At 44.5% G+C, this 25,428-nt stretch overlaps 2 protein-coding genes across 4 annotated transcripts in view; one reads left to right on the forward strand and one right to left on the reverse strand.

Moving 5' to 3' along the window:
* CD40 (CD40 molecule) overlaps positions 1 to 15,575 on the reverse strand; it is a 28,506-nt gene extending 12,931 nt beyond the window's left edge. The window contains exon 1 of the mRNA XM_042980270.1: positions 15,010 to 15,575. The gene's annotated coding sequence lies outside the window, so the exon portion shown is untranslated. The remainder of the gene's footprint in view (positions 1 to 15,009) is intronic.
* NCOA5 (nuclear receptor coactivator 5) overlaps positions 15,465 to 25,428 on the forward strand; it is a 30,342-nt gene continuing 20,378 nt past the window's right edge. For all 3 annotated transcript variants that reach the window (XM_042980266.1, XM_042980267.1, XM_042980268.1), the window contains exon 1: positions 15,465 to 15,560. The gene's annotated coding sequence lies outside the window, so the exon portion shown is untranslated. The remainder of the gene's footprint in view (positions 15,561 to 25,428) is intronic.

Genomic DNA, 25,428 nt, shown 5'->3' on the forward strand with positions numbered 1-25,428 from the left:
CTAACTAACCGTCCCCCACTCCCTCCTTCTCTCGTTGTTCATACTGTAGCAATTCTCTTTGCAAACCCCAGGTCTGATCTGCTCTGGACACTTCCCTGCTGAATAACCTCTTTGGGCTCCCCATCCTCAAGATGGTCCAAACCCCTCCTCCTGACCCAGCAAGCTCTTCTCCACTCTACCCCCACCTGTCTCCCCATGCTCACTCCCTGCCATGTCCTCCCATGCACACTGGCTTCCACCATACTCTCCTTCTCCCCACGTTCAAACGATCTTGTCTTCTTACTGTGTCTTGCTGTTTCCTTCTTTCCCCTCTCCTTCCTGGAACCAGTTTAAATTTCACCTTCTCTTTGGTTAAACCTCCTCTTAACTTCCTGCGCCCCTTCCTTAGCCCCTTCTCCATGTTCCCACAGCATTAGCCTGCTGGACTAGAACTCCATCTGTCTGGCCCCATTGGACCGTGAGCTCCTTGAAGGCAAGGCTGACTTCATCCCAGTCCAGGGCACGTAATAGGACACCAATACATATTTGCTGAGTGAATAAATGAGTAAGTGGGTTCAGTAACTTCTCATTTGCAGTACATCCTCCATCAGGAAGGATGTGGGGGGCAGGAGATGCAAAGCTGATTGGTAGCCGCAACACATCACAAGCTCGTGGTCAGAAACCGATAACCCAGGAACGCTTGAAATCAGAGTCCAGGGGACTTCACGAAAGCCACCAAACGTGCCTGGGATGAAGAGAATATTAAACTATCTTTTCCCTTTTTAACCCACTTCAAAAAGCAAACACAGCTTTAATTCCTTTGGGAGGGGGGAGGGCGTTGCTATAATAACTTCAGCCATTACTAATTCTTTATTTGCTTGATTCCAAAATTGGGCCCTTCACAAAACTGCCTTGGGAAGCAAGTACACAGAATTAAAACGTTAATTATATTATATAAAACATATCATAGTCGTAATTAAAGCTGCTTAAATTAATGTGTGGAAGAATAAATAGTAGCCTTCGGGTTGCCCCATGGGGTGAAGACCAGATAAGATAAAGGGAAGATATTTTAGTATATGCATATCCCAAGGAGACATGTGCTGTGGGGAGAGGCTAAGAGAAGGCATAGAATCCTCCTGGGCTGAGAAAAATATACTGGAAGAGGAAAGCGAGATGATTTATGGGGAGGATGGCAATATTTCAGAGTCCTGTCATAGAGGGGAACTATTTAGGAAGGGTTCAAAGGTAGGGCAAAGGACATTCCAGGAGTGGGGACCCAGGATTCTGGAATGACAAGATATGCCCTTTGCAGGAGGTGGGGAGGGGGGCAGTCACAGGGCCACATGGATGGGTAAGAAGCAGGCCTGGAGGTCAAGTCCACAACATAGCCAGAATCTGGGGAGCAGATGATTCTAATATGAAAATCCCATTGTGTTGCTCTTAGGTTTGAAGCAACTCCCTAGAGCCCTCACTCCTTAAGCTCACAGGACCTCAAGGCCATGGGCTCCTTCTGCCCTCAACTTTCTGCCCCAGACTGTGCCACCACCTCTGCCGGAAAGACCTTCTCCATTCTCCTTTCATTGGATCAACCCCTTCTCATCTTTCAAGTCTCAGCTCAGGTGCTGAAGCAGAGCCCTCTGCATCAGCCCTCTGCAAGCCCAGAAAGCCCTCTGCATCAGCCACCCTGGAATGTGCACCCACCTACCTCCCCTTGCCCTCTCAGAACCCTGCGGCTGCTTACCTAAGCAAGCCTCCAGCCCTGCCACACTGTATTTCAGTTATTCTGTTTACTCATGGAACCGGTATACTGAGGCGACTCAACTTGATAGGGCATAATAATGAAGCTTTCCCCCCTAATCTCTACCTTCAGCTATGCTGTGGTGAATTTCCCTTTTCCATCCCTTAATGACATCTTGGGCAGATTGCATTACTTTTGGATCACTTTCTGTTGTTAAACCTCCATCCTTGAAAGCTTTATTCTCAAACTCAATTTAAATCTCATTCTGTCTTCTCCCTTACTCATCCAAGGGTTGACTGGAGCCAGGATCCTGCCAGTTCGAATAAAGGGGGGTGGGGGGGAGGGAGCCTAGCCGGCTTGGAAACACGCCCCAGCACCCTCCCCCTTGTTGAAATTGGGAAAGGGGGAATGGGAAGAGCCCTCCACAGTAGCTCCCTCCCTGTGGGTTGACCCTGTTTCCCGGGCTAACCTGGAGTAGCAAGTGTTTACAAATGGTTTCTCATGGGGCACATGAGTATATCTCTGTGGGCTTCCCCATTGCACAGTCCTCTGACAGGGGGCGTCCGGCTCAGGTTTCAGCTTCCCCACCTTGCCCCGCCACCTCTGCTTCTGCCTCTGGTGGGACCCTCTTGCTCTGCAGTCAGCCTGCTCCGGTGGAACACTAGGAGCTTAGCTAACTACTACTGGGTCCACTTGACCCAGAGAAACTCAAGACGTCCTGGCCAGTGGCTCCACGGTGACCCCTCTCTTCACCTCTCTCTTCCCCTGCTCAGGGGGGAAGATCACCCAGGGGGTGACCTGATGACCCAGGGGGACATCAGCAAGTCCACTACCAGGTTGACCCCCACTGGGGAACAGCATCCCAGCATCCCCTTCTTGCAGCCACCCCTCAATCTCCAGAAGGGACTCCCAATGAAAAGGGGGAGAAAAGGGAATTGCTTTCACAATAAACACTATATTCCTCATCAAAACCAAAGAACTCCTCCCTCCCCAGTATTACTGTTTGGGCAAGGAAGAGGAAAGTGAGCTTATAGCTAGGGGATCTGAGCCATTTGTGCCCCCTTTAGTAAACCTTGCAGGCTCCATTCAGAATGCGGGTTACACAGGGCCCGTTTGCTTTGGCCGTGGGACATGGTACCATTTCCTGAGTAATGGGGAGTTCCCACTCAGTAACCTTTGGATTGCGCCATCCTTCATGCTTAACGTGATGCTTGGAGAGGAAGGCCTTTGTAGCCTGAGGCCCACACAGAGCCCAGGCACATGCTAGATGCTGAGCAAGTATTTGTTGAGTGAACGTGGGACTATAAAGTAATGAGACTGTAGGGCCCCATCGCGTCCACCTGATCATTCTCACACTGTCTGGGGAGCTGCTCATCTCCCTCCACCAGAGAACCAGGCTAGGATTCCCAGGCCCAACTGTAAACACAAATCTCTCCTTTCAGCTCAGCATAGTTGGGGTGGGATTTATCAAAAGGACTACGAAACTCAGAAAAGAACCCAACCACAAGTTAAGAAAACCTGAGAGCCAGCAAAAAAAAAGATGGGTGAACTGACAAGTTATAGACATTTTTTTAGCATGATCTGGCCAAAGCCACTTACTGACTTGGCTGATCCTGATTTCCTAGACCTCGGGGTCTTGTCCTCAGCCTTGTCAAGCTCTGATGTCTGGAATGTGAGATGGCTTTGGTTGGGGGAGAGGATCCAAATCTCTTACAGTGGCCTCAAGATCTTGAGTAATCTGACTTCTGATGGTAGTACCTTCTACACACCCACTTGCTGGCTACACCCCAGCCATCCAGTCTTCTTGGTTCACCTCAGAGCCTTTGTCTATGCTGTTCCCTCTGCCGCAAAGGCCCCTCCTCCCACTCTTCATCTGCTGACCCTTCATCACCATTCAGATCTCCGGGCAAATGACACCTCCTCAGAGAGTTCTTCCCTGATAACCTTATCTAAAGTTAAGTTCCTCTGCTGCAACCCACTTCCCCACCACTGTCCTCTCTCATGGCACCTGTTCTAGTCACAGTTGTCATTGCAAGCAAGACAAGTCGGAGCTGGTGAACTTAAATAGAAGAGAACATTGTTGGAGGGTGTCAGGTGGCTCATAGAACTGACAGGAAGGCTGAAGGACCAAACTCCAGCAGGAACCGCAGGAGGCAGGACATAGTCAAGACTCTGCTACAGGTCTTACAGGTCTTACAAACCAGCTCTGTTAGCCAACCTCCAAGATGGCCCCCAATGACCCCACCTCCTGGTCTTTACACCCTCTGGGGTGCCCACCCTCACGGTACCGAGGTTGGTCTGTGTAACCAATAGAAACAAGGGGAAATGATGGCACGTCACTTCTAAGATTAGGTCATAAAACTGAGATTTCAGGCTTCTGTGCTCTATAGAATATTCTCTCTCTCTCTCTCTCTCTCTCTCTCTCTCTCTCTCACCTTCCCCCTTTCCCCTTTCCCTTTCCCTTCCCCTCCCCCTCCTCCTCTCCTCTCTTCTTTCTTCCCTTGTCAGGCCCACCTGGGAAGCCAGCTGTCCCGTCAGGAAAATGTTCAGGCAGTCCATAGAGAGGCCCACATGGTGAGGATCCGGCAATTCTGGCCATCGGCCACATAAGACGAGTGGCCCTCCAGGCCCAGTCAAGTCTCAGATAAGCGAAGGCCCAGCTGACACCTTGACTGAAGATTTGTGAGCTCATAAATGTTTCATTATTTCAAGTCGCTAAGTTTTAGGATAATTTCTTACACGGCAATAGAAATAGATAACTAACACGATCAGTAAGTGACCCTGACCTTGAGCATCAATCCCTCGAAGTTCAGTGTCTTGGGAAGGGACATTAGAGTGGCCACACTTGGCTTACACCCCATGTTCTGGCTGCCAGTGGGTGGGAAGAACTATCTGAGTCCTCCTGGCCCCTGGTGAGTCCTGCCCTTCGACATTCCCCTAAAATGAGAAGGATGTTCAGGGCCGCCTGGGTGGCTCAGTTGGTTAAGCGTCCAACTTCGGCTCAGGTCACAATCTCGCGGTATGTGGGTTCGAGCCCCGCGTTGGGCTCTGTGCTGACTGCTCAGAGCCTGGAGCCTGTTTCAGATTCTGTGTCTCCCTCTCTCTCTGACCCTCCCCCGTTTGTGCTCTGTCTCTCTCTGTCTCAAAAATAAATAAACGTTTAAAAAAAATAAAAAAAAAAACGAAAGAGATACTTTAAAATAGACCAAGAAATTAGCCATGGTCCCATTCCAAAATTAAATCAGTTTTTCATTTGTACATGTCACCTTGCTGTCCTTGTCCATACGTACCTTCAGATTTTTCTTTTCTGAGGATATCCTAGATAGATTTCCTGTTTTATGTTTTTCAATAGCATGGTATCCTATGCATTATTTCCACTTCTGTAAATACCTGGTTTTTTTTCTTTATCTTTACACCCCCCCCCCTTCCATAACAGCTTGATAGGTATCCTTCTACACATTTATAAATATATTTGTTCCTTCCATAAGAAAAAGAATGTTTGCCATTTTTTGGCCCTTTTCTCACTTAACTCTATCATGGAAATCATTCCAGGTTAGCAGACACAGATCTGACACATTCCTTTTTTTAATAACTGGGTAATATTCTGTGATGGGGGCTTGTCACAACTGATTCAATCATTCTTCTTTTGATGTACATTCAGGCTGCATCCAGGTTTTTACCGCTGCAAAGCATGCTGTAACCACATGTACTTGTACCCATACGCTTAGGCATTTGTGCTTCTATTTCTATAGATTTCCAGAAGTGGAATTTGCAGATATGTATATTGTAAATGGGAACAGTATTTACAAAACACTTGGGAAATGTACAAGTGTGAAGGGACCTTTGCTTTGTATGCTATCACTAGATGTTGTCATTCATTTTAATATTTGACAGTTAATGGGTGAAGAGAGAGGTCTCATTGCTTTGATTTACATTTTCTCAGTTATAATTGAAATTGAGCATCCTGGGGCGCCTGGGTGGCGCAGTCGGTTGAGCGTCCGACTTCAGCCAGGTCACGATCTCGCAGTCCGTGAGTTCGAGCCCCGCGTCAGGCTCTGGGCTGACGGCTCGGAGCCTGGAGCCTGTTTCGGATTCTGTGTCTCCTTCTCTCTCTGCCCCTCCCCCGTTCATGCTCTGCCTCTCTCTGTCCCAAAAATAAATAAATAAAAAAAATAAAAAAAAAAAACGTTGAAAAAAAAAAGAAATTGAGCATCCTATCAAATGCTTATTAACCATTTGGGTTTCCTCTTTCATGAACTAACTGAATATATCCTTTGCCCATTGTTTTACTGAATGTCTTTTTCTTAACAATTTCATTCATTCACGTGTTCATTCAACAAATATTCATTGAGCATTTGCTATATGTCACTTTTGAGGTTATAGCATTGAATTAGATAAGTCCCAGCCCTAATGAAGAGCTGTTTGTATGATTTCAATGTTAACCCTTTACTATGTCACCCATATTTTTAATTTTTTTAATGCTTATTTATTTTTGAGAGAGACAGAGCGCGAGCAGGGGAGGGGCAGAGAGAGAGGGAGACACAGAATCCGAAGCAGTCTCCAGGCTCTGAGCTGTCAGCACAGAGCCCAGTGTGGGCCTTGAACTCACAAACCGTGAGATCATGACCTGAGCCGAAGTCTGATGCTTAACCGACTGAGCTACCCAGGCACCCCATACTGTGTCACCCATCTTGAAAATCAGCTCAGATGTCTGATTGTACCTCGAAGCTCTCCCCATAGCCATGCTCTGGAAGACTGCTAATCTTTATAGTTTCAGATTTTATGATGTAAAATACCTAATATCAAGCACCACTAGCCGCTAGTTTGTTAGAGCAGAAAGACCACTTATACAATCCCCTAGGTAGCACCTTGCTGCTACCCCACTTTTATGTCCTCCATAGTCACTCTTCCTGTCCCTCCTTCAAGCACCTGTGACCTTCTCCTGAAGGGCCTTTTAAGGCCGCCTGAGCATATTTAGCCCTTGAAGGGGGCAGGACAGAAGTGCCTGGGGGAATGCCCCTGGGAGCGGCCTTCTACCAATGACAGACAAAGAGTCAGCGAGTGAGTATCCCAGTTCCCTCGTCCCTTGAGTGGGATAACTCAGCGGTGTGTGTTCTACACTACCGCCCCGTGAAGATTAACCCCCAGTTGTCCACGGCACAATCAGCACATGAACCTAGCCCGTAATGGCTTCCTTCCCTCCCTGTTTCACTTCCCCACACCCCCACTGATGCTTCGTGGGGTCACCTTCCAAATTACTTGCACTCAAATCCTTATCTCAGTTTCTGTTTCTGCGAGACTTCCAACTACGTAAGACCTCTTGGTTTGCAGATGAGAAACTAGCAGGAGGAGACTGTGTAGACTGATGAACAGAAATGCGGCCTCTGAAGTCAGAGGCCTGGGTGCAAAGCCTTCTTCTGCTCCTGACTGTGGCCTTAAGTACACTCTTTCCTTTTTCTTTTTTATTTATTTATTTTTGAGAGAGAGAGAGAGAGCACGAGTGGAGGGGCAGAGAGAGAGGGGGGAGAGACAATCCCAAGCAGGCTCCACACTGTCAGCACAGAGCCTGATGCAGGGTTCAATCTCGTGAACCCGTGAGATCGTGACCCGAACCGAAATCAAGACTCAGATGCTTAACCAACTGAGCCACCCAGGCGCCCCCTTGAGTACATCTTTATTTTTTTATTATGAAATTTATTGTCAAACTGGTTTCCATACAACACCCAGTGCTCATCCCAACAGGTGCCCTCCTCAATACCCATCACCCACCCACCCCTCCCTCTGAGTACATCTTTAATCTCTGGTTTCTCCTCTGTAAAAGGGACCTAATAGCTCACACGGTTGTTATGAGGATTAATTAATTATGTATTTTTCTTGTAATATCCAGTAAAAAATGTTATTAATCATTAATATTAGAAACAGGACAAAACTGCATCCTAGAGAGTACAGGTAGCTCACCTAAGGTTATACGGAATGTGGGACGCGTGTGCCATTTCAGAAGACTCTAATCCTCTACCTTCCCGTTGGCCAGGGATGTTACAGCCATCGGGTTCCACTCGTCCTGGACTTTGAATACTCCTAGACTCGTGGGAGGAATTGGGTATTTATCAACACTGTCCAACAGAACCTTCTGTGCTGATGCCAACACTCCAGATCTGTATCGAATGTGAGAGCGGCTAGCTAAGCTCTATGTGCCTATTAACTTGGAATATACTTAACGCAGCTAAGGCCGTAGGCATTTAATTCCATTTACTCTTAATAAATGTAAATCGTCACACATCGCTAGTTAGACAGCTCAGGTCTAGAGAATGGGGGTTGGGCAATGACAGGAAGAGTCCTCTAAGTTCTTTTCTTCTCCCCTCCTCTTCTCTCTGCTCTTCTGCTTCTCCCGCAGCACCAGCCATTCAGCAACCCCCTCAAGGCACCCTCTGCCTTTCCCTCCTTGGTGCAGGCTGGGCTCTATGAGAGGAAGCAGAAGGGACTGTGACAAGCCTTGTGCTTTCATACACCCAGCAAGGTGAGACAAGCCCCTTTGTGGTCCCCGTATTGAAAGACCAGATGAATACCTGCTATAAATAAAGCTGAATAAAGATCCTTTTCTAGATGGCTTCCATTGTTCCCTGTTCCCTTATGGTATTCACGCCGAGATAATTTCCAGCTTCTCAGACCCTCAATAGTTATAAAACATACCATTACCTCATTTTCATTTCATTAGATTTACAGGTCACAAGACCACTCTGATCCTCACCAACTTCATCTTTAATGGTTTCAAAATCATGGTTCTTTCTGTTTCAGTCTGAGGCCGACACAGAACTCCCTACTTGTGTATTCTTACATCTCCGGCTTCCCACTTTTAACTCTCTGTCTAGACAATAGTGGCTAATGGAGTTTCCCAAATGCCAGTGTGTATTTCACATCCATGAAGACGCGCCCCGCGTTGCTCTGTAACCCCACAGCATGAGCAGTAAAAGCAGTCATTTCTTTCCAAACCGTCTAATCCTGATGGATGGCATAGAAAGGTCTACCTGAGTCATATATCTGATAAACTGTCAGCTCTCCCAGGCTACATTTGCACGGCACCTTGAATTCGCTCTGCAGAGCACAGTGGAGCACGTGCGCTTTGGAGCCTGACAGATGTGGGTTTGAATCCTGTGTTGCTTAACTGCGAGGAAAAATAACTTATTCTCTTTGAGACTCAGTTTCCCCATCTGCAAAATGGAAGAATGGGAGAATTGCTTTGCAGGATAGTGGGAGGACTAGATTTATATGGAAATCAGGATGTTGGAGGCATTAAAAGCATGAACTCAACCACTGGTGCACTGCTCTGTGACCGTAGGTAATTTACCCAATTACCCAAGCTTCAATTTTCTTCCCTACATCCCAGGGATAGTAATAATGCCTACCTCTTAAAATGCTGGGAGGATTAAATAAGGATATATATATATATATATATATATAGAGAGAGAGAGAGAGAGAGAGAGAGAGAGAGTCCTCAGAGAGTGCTGACTCAAAGAAAGTGCTCACCTCTTAGAATGCCCTAAGGAGAGCTTCTCATCCCAGGTATTAACTACTTTCTTTAGAGCAGGATTCTCGTGTGTGTGTGTGTGTGTGTGTGTGTGTGTGTGTGTGTGTGTGTGTGTTGTGAAGTCCTCTGACCATACGGAGAAGCCTTTGGACCCTTTTTAGAAAAACATTTCTAAATGCATAAAATATAATAAATAGAGGTACAAAGAAAACCAATTATGTATATTGAAATACAGTCATCAAAATAGTAAAAAGACAAATCTGTGATGTAGCACTGAGCATCTTCATTAATGGATTACATAATAAGATCTAGTGGCAAGTCTAAAATTTCCATAATTTCAAAGCAGTGATGAGTGCAAACAATAATTCAAGACATCTGCAATAATTGTAATGTGATATGAAATATCTGTGATTTCTACTGGAGACAGTGTAGCAGGCTCTGACAGTATCACGGTTTGTTGCTTGCATTCATAAGTGAAAGAAACGCTTTGGGGCACCTGGGTGGCTCAGCTGGTTGAGCATCCGATTCTTGATTTTGGCTTAGGTCATGATCCCAGGGTTGTGGGATTGAGCTCCCATTGGGCCCCGTGCTGAGCATGGAAACTGCTTAAGATTCCTTCTCTCTCTCCCTCTCTCTCCTTCTTCCCCTCTCCCCTGTTTATGCTCTTGAAAGAAAGAAAAAAGAAAGAAAGAAAGAAAGAAAGAAAGAAAGAAAGAAAGAAAGAAAGAAAGAAAGAGAAAGAAGGGAAGATAGAAAGGCTTCATTTTAGTCAGAGGTAAATGAAAGTAAAGAAGCAGGTTTTTCCCATCCAAGTTCATGAACCCCGGGTTAAAGCCTCTGCTTTATAAAATATCTAGCACCCCTTTATCCTCAGCTGTGGGTCCAAAGTCACAGATTAGGAGGTACTCCCCAAATTCTCCTCACATCCCATTAAATGGCCTCTGGTTGGAAGAGTAATTTCAAGACAGAAGTGCACAGTTCTACACGAGTGGGCAACAGGCTGACAAACCACGACCAGCTTAATGCTTATTGTGCAGTCCATGACAAGCACTAAGTGTGCTAAGTGTTTTTCGTGGGTTTTTTTTTTTTTTAAATAGGCTTCACGCCCAACATGGAGCCCAATGCAGGACTGGAACTCAGGACTCTGAGATCAAGACTTGAGCTGAGATCAAGAGTTGGACGCTTAACTGACTGACCCACCCGGGCAGGTTCCTCCTAAGTGTTCTAAGTGTTTTGCAGATGTTGACTTACATATGTGGGTTTGAACATTCACAATAATCCTTTTAGATAGATAGATCCTATTACTATCTCTGTTTTACAAAGGAGAAAACTGAGGCACAGAGAGGTTAGGCAACATGCCCTAAGTCACACAGTGAGTAGATGGTAGAGCCAGAATTCGTACTCAAGTGGTCTGAATCCATGGTCCGTGATCCTAGCTACCAGGCTATACTGTCTCTCTATTCTAGTGGAGAGGGGGAGGACGATTTAAAGAAAATTTTATTAACCTTAAAAATAAAATAGCCAGTTATTTTACAAAAAAAAAAAAAGAGTTTATTTGGGAATTGCAGAGGAATTTATTTGGGACACGCTAGCTATGGTAAACCGAGGGCGAGTCCGGAGAACAAAATGGGGGAACATTACTCCGTGCAGCGAAAGGAGGAAGTTGGAGGGGGCTGCTCTGAACAAAATTCCCTTGGAGCAAAGCAGGAGTTCAGGGTAGTAACGGTTTCTCATTGGCTGAGTGGTGGCAGTTTCTCATTGGCTGGGCTGTTGCTGGGCAAGGAGGAAATCTTTCTTCTTCCTGTTGGGGTAGTCCAGTGAATTTCTTCCTGCCCAGGAAAGCAAAAGGATCTGCGCTGGAAAGTTTGTGAGTGAGAGCTTCCCCTTGAGAGCTTCCCAACTCCACTCTAAGTGAGGTTTCCCTTTAATTACTTTCACAACCTTAAGGATGAATAGAATTAATTAAAGAGGTGGCAGAGAAGGGAGGAGGGAGGATGGTGATGCAGGAAAAGGGTTGGGAGAGTATTTAAGCAGAGGCAACAGGAGGTACAAAGGCCCTGAGGTGGAAAGAATGTGGTAAATGTAGAGCCTGAAATGATACCAATGGGGTTGCAGGCTGGAAAACAAGGGAGACAGTGGCAGAATGTGAGTCTGAATGGCAAAGTTCCAGATCATCGGGACCAGCTTTATCACTATCCCAAGGACAGTGGGGAGTGACAATAGATTTGTTGTATAAAAATATTCTAGCTATAGAAGAGAAAGAACTGGAGAGAAGAAAAGGTGAAAGCAAGGAGCCTAGTTTGGAGATAAGCAAAGAGGTGCAAGCTAGGAGTGCTGACAGCTTGAACTAGGTGGTGGTCAGGGCGGACCCATTCGAGAAACGTTAGGGGGAAGGATCTGGTGCACTGGATATGGGGACGAGGGATAACTCTGTGGCCGACTGTATTCCCTAAAGGTGGCCATAACTTCATCTTCCACCCACAGGCTCTGCTCCCAGCGAGTCCTTGCTATTCCTCCCATTGAGTGGAGGGCCTTGAATATGACAAGCATTATGAGGCTATAGGACTTCTGAGGCTCTGTCACAGAAGGCAATACAGCTCCTGCCTGGTTCTTTCAGCCACTCTCCCAGGGCCCCGAGCACCATGTAAGCAGCATAACTGCTCTGAGATCACCATGCTATGAGGAAGCCCAAAGTAGCCCATGCAGAGACTACATGGAAAGACCCAGAGACTATGTGGGGAGAGAAAGACGTCCAGCCAGCCTCCAGCTCCTCCAGCCCCCCCCTGCTGTTCCAGCTGCAGCTACTAACTCAGAGCCACAACCACTCAACCAAGCCCTTCCCGAATTCCTGGGCCCCAGAAACTATGAACAAGAATAAAATGCTTTTGCTTTACATCATTAAGTTTTGAATCTGGAACATTCCTCCTTCAGATTCTGCCTCTACTGACTCAGCCAGTTATCCAGTTCCAACTCTCATTCTCGGTATGAGTAATTTGTGAGAGACCCCGAAACATGGTAAATGCCTTTAAGGTATGTTATCTCTGTAATCACCAAGCCCCATGGTGTGTACACCTGGGAGGAGAGTTTTGTTGTTGTTGCTGTTGGTATTGTTAACTATTCTACCCTAGACTCACTGAACCGGAATCTCCAGGAAACAATGAGCCAGGACTTGACCGAACTGTCCTACTCTCTGACATCATCCTTAACCATTTTTATAATTATTATACTTATATTGTATTTCTATACCCCAACATATGAAGGCAAATTTAGAGATGGATCCTTTGAGAATTTCACGTGAAGGGAGGGATTAATCAGATTGCCCTGGCAATCTGAGTAGCATAAAAGATTTATTTACCTGCTCTTTAAACATTTTCTCTCTTTAAACATTACCTGCTCTTTAAACACTTTCGTAAGTATATTTCACTTGGCTCTGGAAACAAAACAACTAAATAGGTGCTATCTAGAGTAATAATAATTGAAACTCTGTGAATTGTCTCCAAAAGAAAGAGATATTACAGAATCAATGAGGAGCCCTGAATTTAATCCTCCTATAAAAAGTGCTATATGATAGAGAAGAGATACAAAAATGGTTTGGAGCTGTTATTTGGTGTTGAAATAGCTTGGGGAAAGAAGGAATCTAATTTGGAATCAAAAATAACACATAATGTATGATGTGACAGCATACATCAAAATCAATAAGATTAAATTATTAAAAGGGGAAAGATAAACCATGGTAACATTAGAAAAGGAAAATATATATTTATTAAGTTTTCTGAAGGGAGGAAAGTCAAAAGTTAAAAATGAGTCAGCAAGGCTGTGTTCCTTCTAGAGTTTCTAGGGATAAATCTGTTTTCTTGCCTTTTCCAGCTTCTAGAGGCCTCCTGCATTCCTTGTCTCAAGGCCCCATCCTCCACCTTCAAAGCCAGTAGTGTAGTAACATCTTGTCTGTCTGTCTGTCTGTCTCTCTCTCTCTCCCTCACTACCCCCTGCTTCCATTATCACATCTCTGACTCTGACCGCCTACTCCCCTCTTATAAGGACCCTGGTGATGATATTGGGCCCACCTGGGTAATTCAGAATCATCTTCCAATCTCAAGATCCTTAACCTAATGACATCTGCAAAACACCTGTTGTCACGTAAGGGGATACATTCACAGGCTCCAGAGATTAGGACATGGACACCCTTCAGAGGTCGTTACTCTTGACTTCCACAGCTGTACAAAACGGTACTGACATTGATGGCTGTGTCATAGACACTGGTCTCCCTGATGGCTGAGAGGAGTCTTAGAGCGGCTATTCCATAGTTCCCTGAGCCACTCCTTTCAACATACAACAGAACTTGTTGAGTGGGGATAGTCCCATTCTGATCCACTTTGTTGACAGAATCTTGCTCTGAGGAGCTATTAGCTCTTGTTGGGGTTCACCAGGAACTTAATATCACAACAAAGTCCCCTCCACTCCCACCCCAGTGTCCTGGGGAACAAGGACTCGTTGATCAACTCCCAGTGACATTTATTCTATTTATTCCACCTGTGAACAGAGTAGCCGATGAAAACCCAAGGGCCACTGTTTTCTAGGGATGTCTCACAAACTGTGAACACAAACAAATCTATAGAAAGACACAAACCGTGGGATCATAAGAGATCTATGAGCTGATGAGCCTGCACGATGAGCTAAGCATGAATCTAAGAGCTTTGTGTATGATACTTACTACCTAATTTAACTTCACACTGACTTTATGAGGCACGTGCTATTCTTTTTTAATTTGTTTATTTATTTTTGAGAGAGACAGAGTGTGAGTGGAGGAGGAGCAGAGACACCAGGAGACGCAGATTCCTTAGCAGGCTCCAGGCTCTGAGCTGTCAGCACAGAGCTCGATACGGGGCTCGAACTCACCGACCGCAAGATCACCACCCTGGGTGAAGTTGGACGCGTAACCGAGTAAGCCATCCAGGCGCCCCAGAGGCACGTGCTATTCTTATCCTTATTTTACAGATGAAGAAAATGAGCCATGATGAATTTTGAATTATTAAAGATCTAAAGACCAAGTGTATTTGTCCATAGGCATCAGGCACACCCTGCATTTGTCACAGGTGAGAAAAACTAGACAATACAATGCATCCCTGTTTCTTTCCTTCAAGCATTTACCTGTAATTACACACTCAAGTGTGATAATTCACCTATTTTCTCTTTCCACTAGGCAATAATCTCCAAGATAGCAGACATGGGTCTGTATTTGCTCATGATAGTGCTTTGAAAGTAGGTGTCTAATAAAGCATAGGGCCACCTAGTAAGTGTATAGTAAACATTCAATGAGCAAATGAGTGAAGGGATGAGCAAATGAGTGGTTGTCAGAGAAATCTGACTTCCCATAGCGTTCAAATTCCACAGCCACCGTGTTTGCTTGGCATGCACTGTTCACAAGGAGAAAAACTAGACCCCCACAGGGTGTGAAGCATTTCCTAATAAAAAAGCCTACCTGATTCATATAGCAATAGCTGTGATTATAATATTTACAATCATGTAAGCAAACTCCATTCCCTCCGACAAATTATTCTGGGAGTTAAATGAACGATACAACATTTTACATGCTTCACAGTCAGCACCTACATTCCGTGAAATTTTTTTTGACGTTGAATAAATATTCCAGGAAGAAAGAACTCAAAAAGAACCTGTGACTCTATCACCAGAAGCTGCCTCTTGCCAGCGAAACTAATAGGGTACACTGCCTATTTAAATGCGAATTTAAATAAAACATTTTCTCTACCTCTCTGCTGTCTTTGTTCCTTGAGATCCGGAGGTTGCAGGAGTCTGTACGCTACTCTCCAATACACATATCTAAAGGTGTTTCGGGTTTTGTTTCGTTTCATGAAAAACTAAATAAAGTATTTCAGGATTTAAGTGAGCCGTTTCCACAGTTAGAATGGAAGGAAGACGCTCCGAAGACTAGAAGAAAGGCGCAGCCTCTTGGGATCAGGGAACCAGGCCTGGGACCCATCCTTAGCTGGGGACGCCGTTACTAGGCAACCCCTAGCGTTCTCAACCGCCGCCCCATAGCTACTTCCTCTCTCTCATTGCTAAGGAGATCGACGCCCAACTCAGCCCTGCCGTAAACCCGCGCGCTCTTGCGACATTGCCGCGCCTGCCGCTGCGTGCGCGCCCTCTGCCCCCACTCTCCGCCCCGGCCGCCATTGCCTCGTGCCCGCGCCGGTCGGTTGGTGGCGCCTTTGTCCTACGGCGGGCAGGTGGGCTGAGGTGGAGGCGGCAGGGGCGGGCCTGAGGCGAAGGAGCGGCCGAGAGCCCGCCGCGCTGGTAGCGGTGAGTGCCGGGAAGCGGTGGCCGTCTGCCGAGGCGTGGGGCTTGCGGCCGACGGTTGAGGGGCCCGGGGCCGGATGGGGAGGCTGAGGCGGGAGGGCCCGCTCGACGCGCGGCCGCGGCCGCGGCCTCGGCTTCTCTCCGGGTGCGCGCGGAGCTGCGCATGCCCGGTGCGGGGCGCGGCCTCTGGCTCCCGTCAAGCCCAGGCCCGGCCGGCCCGGGCGGCCCGTGGGGGGCTCCGGTCCGGGCGGCGCCGCACCGCGGCCGCCTCTCTGTGCGCGAACCGCCGACCGCAGTCCTCCGAGCTTCTCTGTAGGGTAGGGCTGCACACCCCGCGCCCCTTTCTCGAAACGGTGAAGTCGCTCGCCTGCGGGTCCTCAGCCAGTCGGTGGCGCAGGCGGGATTCGAACTCGGAGCGAGGCGGCCCGCCTCTCCGGGCGTTCTACGGGGCGTGCAGCGCCGTGCGGCGAACCGAGCGCTGGTCCCTGTCGCCGCCTCCTCGCCGCCCCTTGACAGCATCCTCGAGGCGCCTCCGTGTCGTGTGACGCCCCCACCCATTTTGTAACGCGGACCCCGGCCCCAAAGGACGGGGAAAGAATCTGTGCCCGAGGTTCTCGCGGAAATTAGCGACAGAGCCAGCGCCCCAAGTGTGACCCAGGGCACTCCGCTCCCGACTACCCGCCAGGGGCTTTTTTTTTTTTTTTTTTTTTTTTTTAAGACGGCGCTTCCCAGATTTCAGTCTCTCGCGTTGCACCTCTACGTCCGTGTACCATCTGTACTGCTGTTTATTTCCCAAATGTTAATTTTTTCCTTTGCACTGCCTCTATTTTCCTCCTCCTTAAATACATTTGTTTAAGGTGGAAACGTAAATCCCAAACCGTATGATGGAAAGCCAGTTATTTTTCCAATGCTCATAAAAAAAAAATAATAATAAATACCTGTCTATTAAAATAAACAGCGCGTCCTTGTTCCTGCTGAAATTATTGTGCGTTCCACGCTTTGGGAAACGCTGCCCTACGAGTGTGGGGTTCATTGCGGTCCTGGCTTTCGCTCTGTGCACGGGATTTCTCCCTGAAGCATAGCGGATTCCGTGAAACGCCCCCCAGGATCTTCGGGGGTGGTAACATGAGAAGCTTTCTCGTTGCGAACTGTTGTCGGTGTTGACCTACGAGTGGCAGTCCCACGGAACCGCACGAAGCGTCGGCTCGAGCGCGCGGGGTGTGCCGCCTCCGTTTTCTCGTTGCGTTGTGGTGTCGTAGCCTCCTGACCCTTTCTGCACCCGACGACGGAGCCGTTTGGGCGTTTGACGACTGTAGACGTAATGTTTTCTGTGTGAGTCGGTCTGGGTGTGAAAACTAACTTTCGTGTTGCCTTTTTCCAACCCGTAAAACCCAAGCTTTTGCACTGTGGGTATTGGAGATCCCGTGGCTGTTTAACATGTTTCTTCCTGTATTCTGGTTTCTTTGTGTTTCTTTCAGCTCCTCTTGTCACCTTCCAGATGCTCTTTGAAACCTCTGGCACGATCTTTTAACCTGAAACATAGAAACAGTAATTTTCCTTGTAGAACGTGCCGGAGAAACCGTATTTCAAGGCCCCGTGGAAAAATGTTTCCTAGGTGCAGGTTGTGCAACGTTACAGGGCAGGTAAACACCATACGTTTAAGGAAGGCATTAGGCTGGGGCTCCTGGGTGGCCCGGTGGGTTGAGCGTCCGACTTCGGCTCAGGTCACGACCTCGCAGTCTGTGAGTTCAAGCCCCGCATCGGGCTCTCCCTCCGCCCCTCCCCCACTCACGCGCTCTCTCAAAAATGAATACACTTTAGGGGCGCCTGGGTGGCTCAGTCGGTTGAGCGTCCGGCTTCGGCTCAGGTCATGATCTCACGGTCCGTGGGTTCGAGCCCCGCGTGGGGCTCTGTGCTGACCGCTCAGAGCCTGGAACCTGCTTCGGATTCTGGGTCCCCCTCTCTCTCTGCCCCTAACCCACTCGCGTTCTGTCTCTGTCTCTCTCAAAAATAAATAAAACATTTAAAAAAAAAAAAAAGGAAGGCATTAGGAGCTCCTTTTGATTTGCTAGGTCATATTGGTGAATTGCCGAATAAAGCTAATTACGTTCTCCAAAGAAAGGCATTGACCGGTTAACTTATGTAAACAGCCTCTTCTGTTTGTAGTCTGTTCATAAACTTAATGTGTGAGAGAGCAGATTTACTCTAATTCATTGAAAGGAAACTCAAAAAAGTCTGTTCGGATCATTAAAGTGTTTCCTCAAGGGCTGTATAAAAAAAAAAAAAAAAAATCCATACTCCTTGGGGTTACTGTGGTATGAGCACAACGTAGTACTTACAGAAGGCCAGAGTGATTTTCTTCAACATTTCTCAGCGTTGGTCCTGTGTAGAGAAGACATGAGAACTTCTTACTCAAGTCAGTTTGAGAACTCAGTCTCCCTGTGCTCAAAAGCTAAGTCCTATGCAGAGGCTACAGGCGTGTGCTGAACAGGAGTGCCTGGTGGTTTGAAACTTCATTCTTAAGAACCGTTGCAAGCATTCCATCCCTCTGGCCTGCAGATGGCAGTGCTTTTGTATGGCTTGTTACTGCTGTGAGCATTACTGGAATTCAGTTGTGCTTTTAAGAATGAGAAAGCTTTGGAGGAAATGTATGTAATATTCCTTTCAACTACCGTGGCTTCTTTGTTTTTGACTCCCCACGTAGAGAATGAGAGGTCTGTTCCTAAACTCACTATTACTCTTAATGGTAATGATGGCATACAACCAGCAGCACGTGTGATTTACAAAGCAGGTTTACAATACCAACTCGTTTGTTCCCACCAATCTTGTGAGATGGGTAGGCTGATGTTGTATCTTCTCTGCGTATGAGGAAATAATGACTCAGGTTAGATTTCTTGCCCGAATCCCATACTTAGTAGAACATATTGAAGGTATTGTCGAAGATAAAAGATTTTGTGGTCAAGCAAAATTGGGAAATTTTGAGATAAAGAGGTGTCCTTACTCTAGAACTTCTCAGAGGCTTTAATATGCTAAACATGTGCACTATAGATGTCCAAGAGAGGAGAATATCATTGGTGCCTTTCTCTTGCTATCCTCCTACAAACATCTCGGGTCCTAGTGTTCTCCCAAACCTGACTAATCTTTCTGCCACACTGTTTCTTCTCTATACCTTGTGGTTTACTAATGATTACCGTGTGTCTTTGAGACAAGTGCTTCTAAAGCTCAGTCAGCTTTTTTTGTGCCAAAAGATTTGTCCTGTCAACAGCGTAGGCATTTGTGTAGACTATTTGGCTTAAGCAGAGTTAAACTCTCAAGAAGTTAAAAGGGCAGTGACCAACAGAAAATTACCCTCTATTCCACTTTCATTAATGAGAAGTGTTAATGAAAGGATCAGGGTAAGGCCACTGTCTGAAGCAGCAGCACATTAGGGAAATATGAAGTATACTGACAGCTAAATATATAATACCAGCATGCCTGCTGCTTTTTAAATGGTGGTTTTATTACCACCAGATATGAATATTTATAGGGATGGTCATTTTCATTCTTTATGCTATCACTAAAAAAATAAGAGATAATAGGTCAGCTGGACGAATTACTTTTTTGTTAAGAAAATAATTCTCTTCAAAGAATCAGCACTTTTGCACACCATAAGACTCTTTTCCCTTTATTTCAATTCAAAACAACATTATTACTGACCTGCCTAAAGACTGACAACTTTAGGGAAAGATCAGGAAAACTTAGGTTGCATTGGAGAACATTTATAAAGCAGTCTTATACCTTTATCTCTATAAAATATCTTGAGTGGTTCCCTGGTTTGGATCTAGAATGATTGAATTACTGAAGATTAGGTTGATCCTACAGTTAGTGGGCAAGCTTTGCAGAACTTTGAATTATGAGTAATTTGGCCTTAAGTGGATATACTTAATTATGCAGTTGGAGATTGAGATGATAATAACATGTATTTAGTTAGCATCAGAGATGATACAAGAAATTTATTTTTAAATCTCTTTGGAAATTATTCTTGATATCAAAAAGAAAAACTAAGAAAAACATGATTCCGTTCAGTACAAAAACTTAAGATTATGAACTGAACCTTTTTTTGGAAAAGTTATAGTAGGACAGCACCAGAGTCACTAGAACAGCTAGTTGGAAATGCATATCCGTGGATGCAGCTCACCACCCCCTCCCCCGCTAACTGAACAGTCTCTGGAGGGGCTCTGGGGGCTACAGAATCTGCCTTTCAGAACCCACCCCTGCGGTTGTTACGTACATTAAAGGTTTGAGGACCTCTGATTTAGGCTTTAGAAAATGAGTTTTCCCTGGAAATAGAAGTTTGAAGTAGATTCTAGTACTAATCTGTTCGTATCTCAGATTACTAATAGGAGTTAACAACTCTGGTTTATGGTTGGTTATACATTTTAAGCAAAACTGTAATTTAAAATGTTTTTTGGCTTGATAGTCTGGACTAGAGGTAATAGCAATAGTTAGAATATCTGTGTAGTTTTCAATATTATAATTCCTTCCATTCACATCAGTAGGATGATTTCACTTTCATGTGAACAAAGACAGCACACTTACCAAGATTCCATGGTCTGCTTATTAAATTTAGGTTTGCTCCACTTTGCTTTTAGCGGTGTGGATATGAAATTCTGTGTGTGACCATTTTTCTCTTCTTGCAGAGAGATGCATTTAGATATGAAAACCAATTGCCTCAGAAGAAGCAGGAGTTTCAGCCCCTGCCAGCAAACCAATACCAACAAGTCTAGTTGGCAGAATTTAGAGAAAACTTTAGTTGCTAGTTTGCCATTTATTAGCCAAAGAAGTGGATAATATGCTATCAAAAAGTGGCAAGCTCAGTGGTTAATATTTTTCTTGCTATTTCATAACTAGGTAATAGGGAAAAGACGCGTAAGTTTTCAGGGTACTTTTTAAAATGGTCAGATGAAATCGAAGAGAAGGTGTTGGTGCACACTCCTCCTTGGGGAGCAGGGGCACAGACCTTATAATTGGATACTATCTTTAGTACTATGGAAACTTGGGTTGATGATTCCGTTTCCTTTGGGGATAGCTATGTGATTATGTTTACTGTTTTCAGCGGTTGTACTTTGACAGATTTTAACCATTGTCATGACATTTTCTTTGTAACAGATTATGTTCATGGGTTATTACCCCTTGAATACAGGAGTTTGAAGAGGTTTCTAAATGGAGGATCTAAGTATATGTTGTACATAAGCTAAAGGGATAAACAGAATATAGTTCTCAAATACCTGCCAAGAATCACCTGAGAAGCTTGTTCAAATACAGATTCCTAGGCTTCATCCTCAGATTCTAAAAGTTTGCGATGGGGCCTGAAAATGTGTTTAACTATCTTCTCAGGTGGTGCTGATACATCTTCAGTAAAGGAGTGCAGTGTGAAGAGTGAAAAAATGTGTATGTATATAAATGCGGAGAGGGGAGATGGGGAATTGTTTACTGGATATAAGGAGTTGCAGTTTTATGAGATGAAAAAGTTCTGGAGATCTGTTGTACAACAGTGTGAATAAACTTAATATGCTCACTTAAAAATAGTTAATATGAGGGGGGCCTAGCTGGCTCAGTCAGTAGAACCTGCTACTTTTGATCCTTAGTTCAACCCTCATGTTGGGTGTAGAGCTTGCTTTTTAAGAAAATAATAGTTAATATGATAAATTGTATATTGTGTGTTTTTTACCACATTAAATTTTTTAAAAGATATTAGAAGAAAACTAAGGAAGGGTGCTTGGTTGTCCGTTTCTTCCTGAACGGTGGGTTTAACTCATTTTTGTTGGCTATTAATTACTGACTCTGGCCCTCAGTTTATTTTATATCCCTTTACTGAAGATAACCTTTTAAATATTTGTCTCGTACCTGAATAGGCAATATTTTTAAGGTCTGAGGTTTAAATACTCTTGACCGCCTCCCCCCCCCTTTTAGATAACATACATACAGTAAGCCTTCATTAGTTTGGCTTCATTGAGACTCTTTTATGGTAGCTCAATTTATATAGGCCCTCTTGCCACCAATCTCTTGCTTTTCAGTAACAAAGTTTTTTGTGACCTTTTTCCGATTCTGGCTTGCATCTGTAATTCCTCTTTTCTTCCTCTTATCCCCCTATTCCCTACACTAAACTTCCTATAGTATTTCTAATTATGTTCTTCACTCCATTCCTTCACTTTTGCATGTGCCAAATGACTTCTCTCTTTCTGGTAAACTCCTATTCATCTTCCAGGACTCAGTTTAAATGTTACTTTTAGGCCATCCCTGCCCCTTACTCTTTCCAGTCTCCTCTCTGTCCTGTTCCTCTCCCCTGCGACACCCATGTACACAGAGTTAGGCCTTTATTATCTCTGCTATAAACCCATTTTAGATAATATTATGATTATCTGTATGTGTCCTGCTCTCCTTTATTAAGCAGCGAACTCCTTTAAAGCAGAGACTTTACCCTTTTTATTTCCATATGTCTAAGGCATGGTACATAGTACATAGTAGGCCTAGATGCATTTGGTGTGCTGGTGATGAACTATCCAGTTTATTAATTTAGTTCTATAAGGATCTCTACTTGTACAGTTTAGTTGAAATCCTACCTGTGTTAAATAAACCTATACTTGAAATTTTTTGTAGCTCAGACTATTTTACTAGTTTAGATTAGCTCAATCTTTGTGAATCCAAATTAGTGAGTTTTTTTCTCTTAGCTGATGTTCTCCTTGAAGCAACATAACCAACACAGGTGGAATATCCACTTCATCAGATTCAGAGAAATCAAATGACTTGACTAACCACATCCCACACACACGCCAAGTAGAACTAGAACTCTGATATGCTGATCCCAGGCAAGTGTTCTTTCCTGAAAAGAAGTAAAAAGGGTAGGAGATTAAATGTTGATAGAGAATGTTTGTCTGAAGTGTTGAAGTGAATAGAATATCAGTAGCAAAGCCAGAAACATTGTACAGTTGACCCTTGAACAACATGGGTTTGAACTGTGTGGCTTCTTATGTGCAAAATTTTTTTGGGTACTGTAAATGATTTCTTTCGTAACATCTTCTCTAGCATACTTTATGGTAAGAATACATTATATAATACATATAACATACAAAAATATGTGTTCATCAACTGTTTATGTTATCGGTAAGGCTTCTGGTTACCAATAGGCTATTGGTATATGTTAAGTTTTTGGGGTCCTTGGGGCTCAGTGCCCCTAACCCCTGCATTGTTCAAGGACCAACACTGGTTTGAGGTGATAGGTGGGTGTCTGGGGTACTTAAACATTGGAGCGACTGGCATAGACTGGGCCTTTTCCAGGTTCTATCAGTTTGATCCGGGAGTCTTAGCAAGTGTTCATAATGGAAACCCTGTCTTTCCACTCCCTGTTGGGGCAGCATAGCATAATGTTTAAGCACTTTGGTGTCCGACAGACCTAGATTTGAATCCTAGCTCTGTCTCCTGATGATCATGTGACCTAAGATAAGTCATTTAATTTCTCTAAACTTCAAATTTTCTCATTCACAAAATAGAGATCATAATAGTACTTAACTCCAAGAGTTGTAGAAAGGATTGAATGAGGTAATGCACATAATGTTCTTAGTTCAGACTCTGGGACAGAGTCAGGGTTCTGTAAATATAAGTTATCATTGTTTCCCCCGTTCCTATACTGAGGAATAATAATCTAATACAGTTAAAGGTAGAATAATTATTTTAATTAGAGAATGAAGGAGATAATCAAATAAGAGGGAATGCATAGTTTTTAAAGTGAGCTTAAAGGGTTGATTTAGAAACCACAAGCAGAGCATTCTCTTATCCTTAACTCATTATAGTATAACTGGTTATAATATTCCTGATGTTACACCGTCAACGTCATCTTCACAAGTATAGTTTAAAGGAGAAGCGCTGTCCTTTCCTCTCCCGATTCGGGGCGTTTAATGTGTGGTAACCACTTTATTGTCAGTGTGATTTTCCAAGTGGCATTATCTTTATAATCACATATTTTCAATTTAGTAGTAACTGATTTTTAGGTGGTTTCAGCTAAGGCTTTGGAGGATTTTATTTCGTTTGTAATCACTTGACAAAATTGTATAGGCTTCTGGATTCTTTCAACAGCCAAGGGTGGTAGTGTCACTAAGTGCAGCGATTCATACTGCACTTATTCAGCATAGTCTTTGTGGTCTTTCCATTGTGATAGCTTGTGATAAAAATTGATTGTAAGGGGCACCTGGGTGATTCAGTCAGTTAAGCGTCCGACTTTGGCTCAGGTCATGATCTCACAGTTCATGGGTTCGAGCCCCACGTTGGGCTCTGTGCGGACAGCTCAGAGCCTGGAGCCTGTCTTTGGATTCTGTGTCTCCCTCTCTCTGTCCCTCCCCTGCTCTCACTGTCTGTCTGTCTGTCTCTCTCTCTCTCTGTCTCAGAAATTTAAAAAAAAAATTAATTGGTTTTAAATTGAAAGGAATTGATTTTATGATAGTACAATTAAAGGGGCACCTGGGTGGCTCAGTCGGTTGAGCGTCTGACTTCGGCTCAGGTCATGATCTTGCGCTTCATAGGTTTGAGCCCTGCGTCGGTCTCTGTGCTGACAACTCAGAGCCTACAGCCCGCCTTGGATTCTGTGTCTCCCTCTTTCTCTGCCCCTCCTTACATTCCTTCTCTCTCTCTCTCTCTCTCTCTCTCTCTCAAAAAAAAAAAAAAAATTAAAAAAATTTTTAATAAAAAGAGCAGAGCAGCTCTTGGTGCTGTGAATGAAACATGCATTTTTATTTATAGCATTATACAAAAACCATTGTGTGAACCTTGTCTAGCATATTAGTCTAAAATAAAATTGTACATTAGGCATTGTGTTGTTCTTTGAAAGTTCTTTAACCCAGTCTTTTGTGACTTAAAACAGCTCTGCCACTTCCTCTGTGACATCATGTTTTCTAGATTATTTTCTAATTTTTTCCTTTTATGTAGATCCCTTCAGTTGGTGTTATTTTTCTTATCTAAAAATCCTTACCTGAAAAGTGCTTTTAACCATTTTCAGAAAACCACTTAAAAAATATTCAGGCCGGGGCGCCTGGGTGGCTCGGTCGGTTAAGTGTCTGACTTCGGCTCAGGTCATGATCTCGCGGTCTGTGAGTTCGAGCCCCGCGTCGGGCTCTGTGCTGACAGCTCAGAGCCTGGAGCCTGTTTTCGGATTCTGTGTCTCCCTCTCTCTCTGCCCCTCCCCTGTTCACGCTCTGTCTCTGTCTCAAAAATAAATAAACGTTAAAAAAAAAAAAATTAAAAAAAAATATTCAGGCCAAGGTACCTCAGAAAATATTCAGGCCAAGGTACCTCGTAGTGATGGTGATTTCCAGTGGTGCTCACATTGCTAGTCTAGTTAACAAAGTATAGAGGTACCAACCAGGCCAAGGTGAAAGAGGCGCTAAGAGACTGACTTTTGATCTTACAGGCATTTGGCCAGAATGAGATAGAGCAGGAGGAGAAAGAAGCCTTAAAGTTTCCACTACCCTCTTGTTGGTTACATTTTCTCCCATTATTGTTCCCTACCTAATGTCCAGAAAGGTGCCCAAATTGTCTTTCCTTCTTTTTTTTCTTTTCCTTTACATTAATGTCATTTCTATTTCCTTGGCATAGGACTATATGTCTCTGAAAGGATGTAGGAAGAAAATAATCTGATTCAACTAATTAATACAAAAGCCCTCTTTCCCAGTCCCAGTATTTGCATTTTCAAAGAGAAACTTGTTCAAATGAACCTCCAGCCTCCCAGTTGATGGGTTATTAAGTTGTATAACAAAAAATTGTAAAAAAAAAAAAAAGGGGGGGCAAGGGTTTTTTTCCCTTGACTTTTTAAATCTTTGCTATACTGTCTAATCAGCTCCCT

The sequence above is a fragment of the Panthera tigris genome, chromosome A3, assembly GCF_018350195.1.
Source record: "Panthera tigris isolate Pti1 chromosome A3, P.tigris_Pti1_mat1.1, whole genome shotgun sequence".
NCBI lineage: Eukaryota > Metazoa > Chordata > Mammalia > Carnivora > Felidae > Panthera > Panthera tigris.